Source organism: Nicotiana tabacum, chromosome 18, assembly GCF_000715075.1.
Source record: "Nicotiana tabacum cultivar K326 chromosome 18, ASM71507v2, whole genome shotgun sequence".
NCBI classification, from domain to species: Eukaryota; Viridiplantae; Streptophyta; class Magnoliopsida; order Solanales; family Solanaceae; genus Nicotiana; species Nicotiana tabacum.
The window spans coordinates 29,810,577-29,826,383 of record NC_134097.1 but is presented as its reverse complement, the minus strand read 5'-3'; the positions used below and the strand labels follow the sequence as shown (position 1 = coordinate 29,826,383).

At 36.1% G+C, this 15,807-nt stretch overlaps 1 long non-coding RNA gene across 17 annotated transcripts in view; it reads left to right on the top strand.

Annotated features, from left to right (window-relative positions):
- Positions 1-14,828, top strand: part of LOC107809134 (uncharacterized) — a 33,238-nt gene extending 18,410 nt beyond the window's left edge. For 7 of the 17 annotated variants that reach the window (XR_012701964.1, XR_012701962.1, XR_012701973.1 and 4 more), the window contains 2 exons: positions 13,760-13,834; positions 14,494-14,828. This is a non-coding gene — a long non-coding RNA (uncharacterized LOC107809134). Of the gene's footprint in view, positions 1-799; positions 989-1,082; positions 2,113-13,759; positions 13,835-14,493 lie in introns of all 17 variants that reach the window. The other 10 variants (XR_012701974.1, XR_012701967.1, XR_012701970.1 and 7 more) reach the window with 4 other exon arrangements.
- Positions 14,829-15,807: the final 979 nt, after the last annotated feature.

Genomic DNA, 15,807 nt, shown 5'->3' with positions numbered 1-15,807 from the left:
TAACCTATCAAAAACACTAATTAAACCTAAATACTAATTATCACAATTAATTAAACAAGCAAATTAAAAGAAAACTACTCGAAATCAAAATTAAAATTAAAAAGCGCAAATTAAACTTTTTTTTTGTGATTTTCCTTTTATAAAATTACTAATTAATTCCTTAAAATGTAAAGTTAAATCCTAAATGAAAATGCAACATATTTGTTTTTTGTATTTTTCATTAATTAAATAAGACAAACATGCACAGACAAGATGCAAACAATAACAGAAAATGCCACAAAAATCTACAAAATTGCAAACAATGGAAAAATTATTTTTGTTTTGAATTTGTGGGAGTAATTCATATAGGGCAAAAATTACGTGCTCACAGCTGCCCCTCTTTGCTCGGAAACATAAAGAGTTTTCGTGTAAAGATAAAGTGAGTGTATACGAGCGATTTTGCCCGTTTGAATACTCCGTGGGAAGCATTTTTGAAAGATTTGACCGCACCCTGCTTTTGAGGATGCCTACATAACCTTGGCTATAAAGGAATCAGGTCAGTATAGTTTGGGAAGTTTTGGTAGCTGGGACTACCATGAAGCTGTGATTTCACTGTTGTTGCTGCTGCTGCTTACTGAACCCCTTATTACACCATGATAAAATAAAAAGAAGCTAGACTAAACTATGATCTATTAATTACAAAAGCTCTATCTATATCTTCAAACTTGATCTTGTGATTCTTGTTGACTTGTATTCTCCCGATGAAGTCCCTTTGTTGTCGATTTAAATTGTAATCTGAGATGCTTTCCCTTTTCTCTAGGTGGACGTCTGATTGCTGAACTTTGAAATGTATTCCCGTGCTCTCCAGGTAGGCGCCTGACTGCTGAACTTGAATTGTATTCCCGTGCTCTCCAGGTGGGCGCCTGACTGCTGAACTTGAATTGTATTCCTGTGCTCTCTAGGTGGGCGCCTGACTACTGAACTTGAATTGTATTCTCGTGCTCTCCAGGTAGGCGCCTGATTGCTAAACTTGAATTGTATTCCCGTGCTCTCCAGGTGGGCGCTTGATTGCTGAATTTGAATTGTATTTCCGTGCTCTCCAGGTGGGCGCCTGACTGCTGAACTTGAACTGTATTCTCGTGCTCTCCAGGTGGGCGCCTGATTGCTGAACTTGAACTGCTTCTCCATGTTCTCCAAGTGGGTGCGTGATTTCAACAAAAATAGACAAAACAAAGAAAATTTTCTTCTCCCAAAGCAATCAAGTTCAGCAGTCATGCCCAATATCCTCTATCTCAATATCCTCTTCTCCGTTTAGACCCAATATCCTCTATCTGTTGCATTGCTCATGAACTGACATTTACCAAACCTTTGTATCTCACATGAATCCCAAAGCACGTCAATTGCCACCCCCTCAGTGTGTATGCTGCTCTTTCTTGACTTAAACCACTAGCCTTGGCCTTGAGGTCTATTGCTGATTCACTTGCCATAATAACTTTGATTTTTGCTTGTAAGACCTTGCTTGTAACTGGTTAACCACCTTTTGTCAATCCCACCACAGAAAATACCTTTGATCCTTTCACCTAACACCTTCTATCTATTGCATTGTTCATGAATTGATATGTACCAAGCCTTTGTATTTCACAAGGATCCTAAAGCATGTTGATTGTTACCAGCTCAGTGCAGTTGTTGTTCTTTCCTGACTTATGACACTGTGATGTGCTAGCCAGATCCCGTTTTGTGCAATTGGAAAGCTGGTGGCAAATTTTGAAGTCATTTCTCATTTGTTTTGACCAAACAGACTCAGGAAGAGGAAGCAAACAAAACAAAAGGAACAGAGCAAAGGATAAAGGAAAGAGATGATTCCTAAAAAGAAAGCTACAAAGTAGAAACCTATCAGATGTGGATATCACCTCTAATGACCATAACATGCACCTGTGGCCTATTCTGTCAAGCAATCCTGATGTTTAACTCTTGTTGTACCTTTTCGCCGTGAAACTGGGCTTCAATGCTCTGATTATCCAATCCGATTCATGATCCTTATTCGACTTGTAGTGCCCAAAGGGTTTTCACCATCAAGCCTCTCTCATTTCGTTCTTTCTCTCAACTTACAGTCACCTCAAGGTGCTCGTGAAGGTTTTCACCAATAAGACTCTCTTATTTTTTTATTTCTCTCAGATTTCCATTGCCTTACGGTGCCTGTGAGGGTTTTCACCAATAAGACTCTCTCATTTTTCATTTTCCTTGTTCGGACTGGAGTGTTGCCCCTGATATGAATCACCACTACCTGCTTGACTTGGCATCTCTCAAAGACTGATCGGAAGGTCTTTCTTTGGACCGTAATGTGGGCTTTTGGATAGAGTTAGAAAGAAAGGGTATCAAAGGCTCAAAACAATTCAAATGGGTTCAAAATTACAACTTTCGGAATCAGATTTCTTACAACAAACACAAACTTCTGCCCCAGGTTTTTTGCTTGGGGACTTTGGATTTTTACTTTGATGTGACCGAACCGTGAGGCTGCCTACGTATCCTTATTGGAATCAGGTCGAACGTAGTTCATGTCATAGAAATTGCTTTGTTGTTGTGATTTTTATTTTCTTTTCTCTTCTCTTTCTCTTCTTGTCTTCTTCTTTTTTTTCTCTTTTTGGTGTTTTGTGTTTTTTTTCTTTTTTTTCTTCTTTTTTTTCTCTCTTTTTCTTTCTTTTTTTCTCTTTTCCTTTACTTATCTTTTGCGCTTGTTTCTGAACTTTGCTACTGATTCCAAAAGAGGGGTATGAAAGAAAATAAATAAGACTCAAAAGGGGTAACAAAGGATAAAGTGTTTAGATAGCAGAACAAAATGCCTTCGCCATTCCAATCTTCAAAATATGCCAAGTACAAACAAACACAATTTAATCAAAGCAATCATACATAATATCTTTTGACTGCATTAGAATTGATAGCCATATCCACACATTTGCCTTCGACATCTGCTAAATACAAAGCACCATTGGACAACACTCTCACTCTCATTACCACGAACGGCCCCTGTCAATTTGTGCAAACTTGCCTTTAGCTTCAACCCGATGCGGCATGATGCATTCAATAGGGTTTCTTTATGTTCTATCTGCCCCAGTTTCACAATTCGGGCTTGAAGTGATCACAAAATGCCTTTACTTATTTCCCTCAAATGTCCCTATCATCTTCAAAATTGTTTCATTGTTTCATGACTAAACTGACTTTTAAGACCAGGCCTAGAATTTTGCATGCATGTCATATCACTAGAACCAGCATTAGACATAAGACAAAATGAAAGGATAGAAGAGAACTAAACAAAGAAAATGACTGAAAATAACAAAAGACAGGAAATTGCATTAGACAGACGGTGAAACGGTTCGAATAACAAAACAAGCAAAATAAACCGGGGTACAACCCTAGAACAAACCTGGGTAACACTGAATGAGATACTACGACTAAAGGAACTATACAAAATAAAAGGATAGAAGGGTTTGAGTCACAAGATAATATCCGGATTACAACCCTGAAATAACTCGTACAACAGAAATGACAACAAACTAAACCACCAAAACTCCTCTCCGGCTGACTAAGAAATGGAGCGTCTTTCCAATTACCAAACACGGTATCTTAGCCACTGAATTTTGCATCAACAATACTAGGAACTTCACAAGTCTTCATCACATTGTTCTTAACAAATTGCTTTTGGGTTCCTTTTGCCGGCTCGTTCTTAAGATCAACCTCTGATAGCTCTGAAAGCTTAGTAACACGTGGACCTCCGAGGCTCCCAGAAGAATTCTCACATTACTTTTCACAATAAATCATATCCACCATATGTGTCTCATTATGCACAGGCGATGGACTTTGGCTAGTGTCTGCTGCATCTAGATTTTGTACGACAATGTCACCTGCATCAATAAGTTTCTGAATTGCTTTCTTCAAATTCCAACACTTCTCTATGTCATGCCCCGGGGCATCTGAGCAATATGCGCACCTTTGAGAAAAATCAAACTTCTTTGGAAGAGGGTTAGGCATTTTTATCTGAATCGGCTTCAACATGTCCAATTTCCTTAGCCTCTGGAACAGACTGGCATATGACTCTCCCAATGGAGTGAAGGTTTTCTTCTTCTGCAACCTCTCGTTCTTAAATGCTTGATTGGGCCGAAAACCTAATCCAGGGGGGTTTCGGTAGGCTCGTGGGGGTGGATAGGCATTTTGTGGAGCTGGGTACTGGAAAAGCGATGTATGACTTTGGGGGTTCCGTGGAGAGAAGTAGCATTGGGAAGGGTCATCTGGTGCACAAGGATATACATGGGGCCGATGTCGAGGCTGAAAGTATTGAGCAGGAATGCCCAGCGGATCATTTTTTCTATTTCTCTTTCTTCCACCCAAACTTACTGGGATGTTCTGAATGTCTTTCGTAGTATCTTTCAATGCCGAACAACTCATGATTTTGCCTGACTTGATTCCCTCTTCTAACATCTCCCCTTTCCCAAGGCCGGGATCAAATGACTGAAGTAGGTGGGCCCTTGGGCTTTTAGGAAAAGCTCAACCATTTCTTCTTCACCAATCGGGGTACTGACTCGAGCATCTTGCTCCCTCCATCTGAGCCCAAACTCCATAAAGCTTTCCCGGCTTCTTTTTGATTTTAGATAGAGAGGAGCGGTCTGGGGTAACACCTGATTTGTATTGAAAGTATCGATCAAAATCTTGAGTCATGTCACCCAATGTAGGCCACTTACCAACATCTTGACGATTATGCCATTCCAAAGCTTTCCCAGTCAAGCTCTTACTGAAATAGGCCATCAACAAGTCATCTTTCTCTCCAACACATCTCGTTTCACTGCAATAAATCCTCAGGTGGGCTGCCGGATCTCCACACCCATCATACAAGTTAAATTTTGACACTTTGAATCCTGCGTGCAGGCAAACGTCAGGGGACACAGACAGTCTTTGTAAGCCATGCTACCCTGGTCTCTTATTCCTTGCTTGTTCTTTAAGGATTGTTCTATGCCTTTCAGCCTCCTGGGTATCCCATCTCGCCCTTCTCTTCCTGTGAACTTTTTATTTTCAACATGAGGCTCATCCCGCGGGCCTTGCTTGTATGAGTTGGGAACTTTGTGGGCAACCTCTGAGGGGTAATATTGGGCATCATAAGCTTTGAGTGGGTGTTCATTGTCGGGGATAGTGGATGTGACAGGAGGGCACTTTTGGGAAAAGATAGTTGGAGGACGAGTTATGGAGCTACTAGGGTGGTTGGGAAAGCTGTGACAAACGGGTGGATCTGGAGAGTATGGAGGATCATCTGGCATTGTGTCCGGAGTTTGGGTAAGGGCAGCATCTAGGAAGCTAGGTAGTGGCGAGGGTGGTGCTTTCCCAGTCATCCAAGCCTGGTATATGTCCGCCATGTGTTGTCTTAACATTTTTACCTCTTCAACCAACCCATTGTCATGTTCAACCAACTGCTTTCGGGCACCGATATCAACCAACTCAGTTTTGTTGTTGTTCTCCATTGCCTTTTGACTTTGTATTGTAGAGAAGAGTTACCACTTTAAAAACCACAAACCAACCACCCTTCTGCTATGAATATAACAAAATGAAGCTATCACGTTAGCGTTAGGGCATTTAACATAAGATAATCTCACTTTATATGCAATGCACTTAGCCACAGTTATCAGTTCTAAAATGACTTCGAGGGTACAAAGGTCAGTTGGCATCATCCCAATTTGTTTATTTCAACCTCTCTTTTCTTTGGTTTTCTAGCACTTTCTTGCTCATTTTCCTTCCTCTTTTCCCTTCTAATTATCACTCTTTTCTTTCCTCTCATTTCTCACGTCCCATAACTTCAATCTTTTTTTCTTCTTTTCCTTTATTCCTTTTTTTGTCCTTTTTTTTATCTTTTTTCCTTTTACTAATAAAAAAAATGATTCGATCGAATCCTATGTAGGTTGTTGCCTACGTATCATGACCCCGCATGAATCAGATATTTGCGTAGTTCTGGAAGAATGGGACTAAAGTAAACAAACTGACATTTTATTTTTTTTATTTTTACCTTAATGACTACTCTGATGAGAAAAGAGAAATAAAAGGAGCAAATCTTTTTTTTTCGAATTTTCTAGACTTAATGTTCTATGACCTATTCTAAACTCAAGTTTAACGGGCATTTTTTTTCTTTTTTTTTCCTTTTGAAACAAATACTCTATTAAGGAAAAATCCTAAAAGAGAAAAATATTTTTTTAAAATTTTTTTTTTTTAGGAATGAAATTTAAAGAGTAAACCACAGAAAAATATTTTGAATTTTCATTTGATATCCCTGAAAAAAGATTTCGAATCGAGAAATGAACAAGATAAAAGATATTTTTGGATTTCAGTTTTTGATTACCTAAAGAAAAAACTTTAAAGATAAACAAAAGATAAAGTATGTTTCTTTTCTATGTACAATATCCTAAAGTTCTAGTGAAAATAAAAGAATTTTTTTTTCATTTTTTCGTTAATTTCCTAAAGAAGAACCCCAAAATAAAATCTTTTTGAATTTTTGGAATTAATATCTTAAAAGAAAACTCTTAAAGAGGTACTAAAAGAAAATTCTCTTCTCTTTTTTTTGAATTTTTTTGCTCTTAATGTACTAAAAGAAAATGTAAAAGCAATTTTTATTTTAAGTTCTAGATATTCATTGCCTAAAGAAAAAACCGCCTCAAATGATATTTTTTTTTAATTCCTAGAATTAGTATTCTAAAGAAAACTTCTAACGGAAATATAAAAACACAAAATTTCTTTTTTTTTGTTGCTTTTTTGACTTGCAACCCATTTTCAAATACAAAATAAGAAATATAATAATAAAAGACTCGGCAAACTTAACTAGACTATGACAAACTCTAACATTATCTAAAAGACTCGACATTACTATACAAAACTAGAAGGTAAAAGATGACACTAAAAAAGAACAACAGACTAAAACAGAAAGAAAATCTCCTCAAGCAAACTCCTGAATGAGTGATCCTGACTGGATGGTCCTAGGGCGTCTGCCATGCTCAAACTCCGGTAAATAGACCCACACCTGTATGAGAAAACTTTAACCATCACTATGTGAGATAATAACACTCCCTATTAGACACATGCAAGACATGATTGAGACTATTTTTGCAAAATGGCTTATTTGGCCAAAAGGTGGCTAGAAGTGCAAAATTTGGTTAAGACACCGCAAAGCCAAGAACCTAAGATTTACTAGGAAGACCGGACCCTATGTGGGTTGCCTACGTATCACGCCCTGAAAGACGAGAATCATGTATGCGTAGTTCGGCAGATTGGATACGGGCAGGAAATAAAATTAACAAATAACTTAGAGAAAATGTATTTTTGTCTTTTTGAAAAGTGATGAAATATGTAAACTCTTTTTGGATTTTCTTTTTCCACTTTTTTTTTATTTTTTTGATTTTTTTTTTAAAAAAAAGGGGAAAAGTGCAAACTTTTTTTTTTTGGATTTTTCATTTTCATTTTTTTGGTTTTTCTTGAAAAAGTGTGAAAGAAAATTATAACTGGGCCCCACTTGCTTCAATTTTATACTTCAACCTCTTCTTTTTCTTTCTTTTTTTTTTCTTTTTTCATTCACCCTCAATTATCATTGGTCCGCCAAATGACCCTTTTACCCTTGAAGAAATGCAACATGTAGCACATAGGATGCATCAAGATGGTCTATTATTTTGGGTACACATGTCCTAGATGGACCCAACCCCTGTATTGAGTCCCCAAAGTCAGATGCACGTGATGCAAACAAGCGTTCCTATTAGGGATCCGGCATGAGGCTGTGTAATACTAGGTTTAAAACCTGGGTTTATTGTTCTAAACCTGGCTTACCCGAGCGGATAACTCGAGCCGAGGGCGGGCAGCTTACCGGAAATACAGAAGCTTCACCGGCTTTGCAACTTATCCGAACCTCGTTCTAAAATTTGGGATATGACTCTAATAGAAGAGAAGTCACACGAAGTGCACCTTTCTCCATGATTTAGAAGACTCGGAGAGAGGAAGGGTTTCATAGCAGTTTATATACACTTCACAGAATATCAAAGCGGTAAAAGCAACATTTAGCGCATTAGGCCCAAACATGTAACAAAATCAGATAATAAATAAAGCCGACCATAACAAATTATCTAAGCTCAAATTCTGACCCCTGAACCAGAGATTTTGGGTTCTTGTCTCTACCAGAGCTATCACACCTCCTTTTTCCTACACCCCGAAAGGGTATAAGGGAGTTTTTTCAATTAAAGGACAATCAAAATGGGGTTATATTATTAAAAGATTCAGAGTCGCTACTTGGAAAATTTATGGTGTCCCAAGTCACCGGTTCAAATCCCGAATCGAGGAAAAGATTGACTCTGTATTATAGTCCGCGAACCAGAAATCTGGGTAAGAAATTCTGTTAACCTGGGAGAAGGTGTTAGGCATTCCCGAGTTTCGTGGTTCTTGGGGTCTTTCGTTTCCAAATAATGTGGATTCGGCATTCTGATTTTCACATTGATCTCAACCATTCTCGGGAAATCCTTTTCAAGTCTTCTCCAGGAAGATTGACTCGACAAATAAAGCACTGAATTGGCGAACTATTTCAGAATATAGAAATGCCGAAAACGAAGAAGGTCAATTTGCTCTTCGCTCAACAGTTATTATTGGCCTATTATCTGAGTTTAGAGCAGTTTGAACCTATGTGCATTTTAACTTTATAACCACTTTTATTCATTTTTAAGGAAGATTTCAACGTCAGCCAAAACACATCTTTTGACCGCGCCACATGAAATGCACCCGCAGTCTAAGACATATTCTATTTGACGTTGTTAAGATTTAGATTTGGGTCACATGAAATGTGCACCCGAGTTTAGGAAGGTAATATTATTAAAATAACGCGCTTAAAGTAACTACGCATTTTTAACTTTGTGAGGGCCATGGAAAATTTGCTAAATGACACGCCTCGAATTCTAAGGATTTTAAAAGAAATAATTAAATGAGGGCCACGCATTTGAGATTTTATTTGGCGCGGCGCACCTCAATTCCAATTCTTAAAAGGGAATTCAAACTAAAGTTCGGAGGGCCATAAATTATTTGTTTTGAATGGCACACCTCAATTAACTACAAGGACCTGCTAATTAGAAAATCCAAATGAGCCATAGTTTTAATTAAAACACAGTCTAAAATAGCGAGGTCCATTCTATACCAATTCCAGAATTTGACTTGGCCTGAAACGAGGCCCAATGGCTCAATGGAATCACCATGGCGCAGAGTGCTGGGCTCCGCAACAAATTTCATTTGAGCCCAAGCGGAGAGCCATGCTCTCATGAGGCAAGCTCAAGTCGAATATCAAATAGGTCGCGTATCGAACCCATAGAATAACAAAAAGCAAACAAAATTCAAAATGTGATGATAACAGGATAACATTACTGATTAGAAGAGCACAACGAGGAGGAAAACATTAACCAAAGAAGCAAATAAAACTGATGTAGGCATAGAAATGAGAATGCAAACAAAAGAGGGGGGGATTTCGTATTTGCAAACCAAAAACTAATGCTGCCATATGATTGATTAAAATCTCACAAACAAGACAAAAGGTTGAAGAAATTCATGAACCCCTCTTAAAATTGACAGTATGCCTTATAGAATTAGAATGACCCTCCAGCCAAACCGTTTTAAGTCAAACACATCCAAATGATAACCATTGCAACACTATAAATTTGTAGTCACCGAAACTCTAATCAAATAATCATGTTTTCTTTCAAACATTCATACTTAAATCAATTATCTAAACATCCTACTTTCTGCACCATTTCCCAAATCGCACCAAACAATATCATTTTAGCATCTTTAAGAGCAATTTAGACATGAAGCTATTGTCAAACACACTATATCATGCCATCAGACCCTCATTACAAAGCTGGAAATTCATTCCAATATACATGAAGCTACTAAAAAAATGAAAGTCCAAACTTTATAGTTACAAGCTACTACATGACAACACCAAATTCAATTAAATTGCAGACATCTAACAAGAATTCTAAGATCAGACTTTGAAAAGGGAGTTGAAATTGGACATTGAAACACCATCTTTCATTCAACATTTACATTTTCATTGCAAGGATTCGAGAATGTACCTGTTACAGCAAAGAGGAATAAATGACCTTGAGAATGATTTTAAAACCAAACCAATCTAATAGATACAGCAACAACAATCAGCAGTAAGACTCAATCAAGCAACCTCCAAAAATTCAACCAACTTCACTCTTTAAACTATTTTTTCACCCAGGTAAAAGAGGAGTTCTTCAGAGATTGAAAATCTTCAAAATTGTAGAAGAAAGCAATAGAACAGTATTTTTGTTAGCCGTTTGATTTCCAGAATTTTTATCCTCCCCAAACTCGAATTGAAACAAGACTCCAAACACCAAATTCAGCTCAAAATCAGTATTTGAAAAACTAAACTAAGCCATCTTTTGCCCCAGGTGAATCATAGATAACTTCAGAAAAAGAGAAATTTCCAGAATGAGATCAAAGACCAATAGAATAGTAGATATTATGAATTTTTTAGCCGTTTTTGGATTTTCTGAATTTTTATCTCTTAAACTCTGCCTTGAATGGCAAGAAAATGTGCCTTTATAGGCAAGGGAATAGGGCAGCACTAAGGAAATTAGATTTGCCCTTCTATCCTCCTCCAATTTTCATTTTAGCTTAATTACCCTTAGTTCAATTTTCAGTTTTGCAAGACATTCCTCTCCCCAGCTTCCTAGAAGCTTCCCAAGTAGTTACAAATAGATTCCCCTACCTAATTACTCCAAATTATCCTTCATACCCCTGTTTATTACCCTTCAAAACCCAGTGGGTTAACTAGGTGAACGGGCTGCCCTTCTCTTCTAAATGAGTCAGAGATCCTAAAACCCAAACAAACAATTGGCCCAATTAAAGTCTGGAGTACCAGAAGCATGCAAACATGGCAGCCATTAAAATTTAAGTTAAACAGTTTATTAACTAGAACTAACTAAATTAGTAAACTCAGTTAATTAACAGGCTAATGATACTAAAAATGTAGGACTAATCATGCATGAACAAAAAACAAATACAAAAATTCTGGAAAACTAAAAAATGGAAAAGAAATCTAGGAGAAGAAACAGATGTAGAGAAATAGAAAAGAAAAATGAAAGCTAGATTAAACCGAAAAGAAGAAAAGAAAATACCTATTGAGACTCAAGCAAATGAGGAAAGGAGTCTGAATCTTCAACTTCTCGGATTTTCCGGCCAACTATGATATTAATCGTATGTTCTTAATAAGAACACACAAATAACATCAAAATAGGCCCAAATCTTCAAACAAACTCGAATCAGGAACTATTTGGGAATTAGGGTTCATCCCTTCGATCTAAAATTCGAGGGATTCTAGAGTGATTCGAGGGAAGTGGAGTTGGTATTTGGAATGAGGGGAGGGAAGGGGTCCTAGGATGTTAATTTGGTGGTGAACGGGGGTGGCGCCGCCACCGGATGGTGGTGGGATTTCAGGGTAGCTGGCTATTAGGGTTTGAAGTCTCTGAGGGGTGAAGGAGACGAGTTTGATAGGGGGAGTTACATTTCAGACACTTATATATTAACCCCCCCCCCCCCAGTTCCCGTCCGTTAGATTAGATAATATAGACGGCTGAGATCTGATTAGGCTATCTAAACTGGGTCGTTTTGTTTAGTGGGGGAACGGACCGGGTCAGGGTGGAATACGGGTTGGGTTGGCCGGTTTGGATGGAAGTCATTGGGCCTGGGTAAATTAATTTAAAGCATCCCAAATTTCTATCTCTTCATTTCTTTTTCCTTATTTCAAATCAATTTTCCAAAAATTCTTTTCTTTTTCTTTTTTCCAAAATTAAATTAAAATCTAAATCAAATCTTAAAACCTAATTAACCTATCAAAAACACTAATTAAACCTAAATATTAATTATCACAATTAATTAAACAAGCAAATTAAAAGAAAACTACTCGAAATCAAAATTAAAATTAAAAGGCGCAAATTAAACTTTTTTTTTGTGATTTTCCTTTTATAAAACAACTTAATTACTAATTAATTCCTAAAAATGTAAAGTTAAATCTTAAATGCAAATGCAACATATTTTTTTGTATTTTCACTAATTAAATAAGACAAACATGCACAGACAATATGCAAACAATAACAGAAAATGCCACAAAAATCCACAAAATTACAAACAATGGAAAAATTATTTTTGTTTTGAATTTGTGGGAGTAATTCATATAGGGAAAAAATCACGTGCTCACACCTACGTTATGTGAATATTTGATGAGAATAGGAAATGGACAAGAAAAAACAAATAGCCATGACAAAATTGAAATCCCTGATTGTTTTGTTATCCCTTTCGTTTCTGAAAATCAATCATTAGTTCTGTTGTTTAGAGTTACTTATCCAAATCTACATACATGTTTTTCTGATGCATCTTCTATGACTTCTCGTGTAATTCTGACAACCAAAAATGACTTTGTCGATGAAATAAATGATTTGTTCATAGCTCAATTTCCTGGTGATCTTATACGTTGCATTTGATGAGACTATTGAAGTAAACGATCAAAGTCAATATGAAGATTTTTTGCATACTTTATATCCTGTTGGTTTACCTCCCCATAAATTAACCTTGAAAAAGAATTGTCCTGTTATGTTGTTACGAAATTTAAATCCCTGTGAAGGTTTATGCAATGGTACACGACTTATATCTTGTGATCTTCGAAAACATGTTATAAGTGCTAAAATTGCCACTGAAATCTTTAAGAATACACATGTATTTATTCCTAGAATACCATTATTATCATCGGCAGATGAAAAATTGCCTATTCCTTTCAAAAGAACACAATTTCCTTTGAGATTATATTTTGCTATGACAATAAATAAAGCTCAAGGTCAAACGTTGGACTTCGTGGGAGTTTATTTACGCGAACCTATTTTTTTCACACGGTCAGCTCTACTTAGCGCTATCAAGAGCAAAAAGTTCCAATTGTGTAAAACTATTAATTCGACCACCTACAACAGATAGTGATGATAATCATTCAACTTACAATATAGTATATGATGAAATCATTCAAAAAGCTTTTGCATAAATAGTTCCAGAGGATGGCCCCAACTTCTGTTCTGTACTATGCTCACATAATTCATGGCAATTTGGCTTGAGGTTTTGCATAGTCCTAGAAGTTACTCTAATATTGTTACAGAGGTATTTTTATCTTTATCCGTGTGTTTATTGTTCATTTAATGATTCTTGTTGAAACAACTTTTTTGCACCTTTGCTATGCAATAACCAAGGGTTAACTTATTTGCTTGCAAATCCTTGCTAAATTTTGTATGTTCTAAAAAATGGAAAAGTTTTCTGATGTGCAACAAATAGATCAATGTTGTATCTATTTGATTTTACTGTTTCTATGGTATGTATAGTCTATTCCATCTCTGTCTCATTTTGTTCATCTATCTTGCATTCTTTTTCTTGCTTCAATATTATTTGATAATCCAAATGCATTTTCTTGCATCAATAGTATTAGGTTATTTCATGCCAATATTTTAGAATATTATAAGTACTGCATGATGAATAATATAACTATTACTAACAGAAAATAAAAAACTGTGTTATAGCTCATGTATTCATATCATTTGGACACTTGCTTGGTGATGTACTTAAAAAACTTGGTGGTTGTTTTAAACTTTCTTTTTCTATCAGATTCATTGTCACTTAACTGTTGTAGAATACTCTACATACTGATTCTTTTGTGAAAAATCAGAAAGAATTGGAGTTATGCTGCAACACAGTCAATCTCAACTCCGGACAAATGAGGAGCATTTACTGTCTCTTAAAAGTAAGATCACTGACTATATGTATATGTATCAAAATTCTTACCAACTTCACCTTCACTGTGACTAACTTCTACTTTCTTTTGTCTCCTTTATTAATTAGGAATTGTATTGGCATTTGAACCCACTTAGCTCCAAAGTTGTAGGGATTTGAACAATCAGAATATAAATAATAACTTTCATTGGTTGTGGTTAGGTACTTTGCTTTTTTACTTATCACTTAACTCTGTTTCTCTGTGCTTTGTTCATTATACACCATGTTTTCAGAATATACCTGCAGACTGGTTTATTATAAAGAGAATTGTATATTATATCAAATTGGTGATGCTTGTGCATTTAGGAGTCACTTTTCATTTAATCTGTTATCATAATCATCATTTGGTGTCGTTTGTGCATTTAGGAGCCACTTTTCGTTTAATCTACTATCACAATCTTTTGCCCAACGTAAGTAGTTATTATTCTACATATCAGACTACTATCCAGCTCATATTTATGTATATGGTTCCACAACTTATTTGTGTTTGTTACTTTTTGAAGGTAATATAGTGCTGTGTTTGGAATCCTGACTATTTTGCATGTACTCATCATATTCACGGAGTAGCTTTTACCTTGGTGCTTAATCTTTGGTTCTAATAATATACTTACCATCCCTTTCCTTTTACAGAAAGGTTTCAACGATAATGCTGATATAAATTAGGCAGAAAGGGATAGCGGTTAACGTAACCAATAGTGTTGATCAAAAGCAGAATAGCATGGAAGGAGCTGTCATCAATATTATGTGCTTATATTTTAGCCCCATGACTAATGAATGACTTAAGAGAAATAACTAATAGGAGTACTATATATGTGAGTTATATCTTTAGGGTTAAAAGTAGAGTAAACTTCTCCTTACTCTAATAGTATTTTTATTTTGAAATTCTAATTGTGTTAAAAATCAAACTCTAATCCTTTCCTACCCTTGATAGATGATTCAATAAATGCAATTTCTATTTCTCTCTCTAACCATCAATTTACACATCGTTTAGAGTTTTTTGGTATCATGATATAGTTAGTATATGTTTATATTCAAATTATGCCAAAATTGAAGTAAAGTGGAGGATTCAATTTACTTATGGTGTATTAATATTTAATACCAACCTAATCTAGTTGAGCACTATATGAGTATACTAGAAATCTCGAGGCATCTTTAGTACAAATTTTACCCCTCCTCTTTTCATTTGCTTCCTGTCTGTATATCTGGGTTCAAATTAGAGCAAAGATTACTTTTAGTCCGTGGCCAAAATTATTTACATCGGTAGCTGTAAAAGTATAATATGTTCAAATTAGCTACTATTTTAAAAGCCGCTATACAATATCATTTTCTCTTCAAATTATAACTGGCTGATAAGTTGGACGAATTTGTTTTAATCAACCTGTTTGGTTGTGATCAGTTGTGAAAGAAGATCTCACCATGTAATTCTTGCAAAATAATTGACACCAGAATTCAGCTGGCTTCTTATCTAGTTAGCGTGAAGGTTTCCTTTATTTTTCTTTTTGAGAAAGTAATTTAAAAGGTTTATTCTTACTTTATAATAAAACCTGAAGTTTTTAAAAATTTACTTTATCTCAGTAATTGACTCTCCAGTTATGGCCGTTTATGATGAATTAGTCAACTGCAACTTGGTTTTTGTTAAGTTTTTTTCGTCAAGTGGAACTTTTCAAAACCCTCGTTTGACACACACTAACACACACTTATCCTTTTTATAGCATTGCTGGCTTTGTCAACTTGCACGCACCTAGAGTATTTTCAGCACGTGTCTCCCACCAACACAACACAAGAATCAAATAACTCTTCCATCAATGGTTAAGCAGATAGGAAGAAATCACGTGACATTCTTTTTGTCTATGTTGGGTTTAAATCATAATCTCGTGATTTTCACCCACCTCGTCAACCATTAAGTTACACCCTTCTAGGTAATCGCATACATACATATTGAAG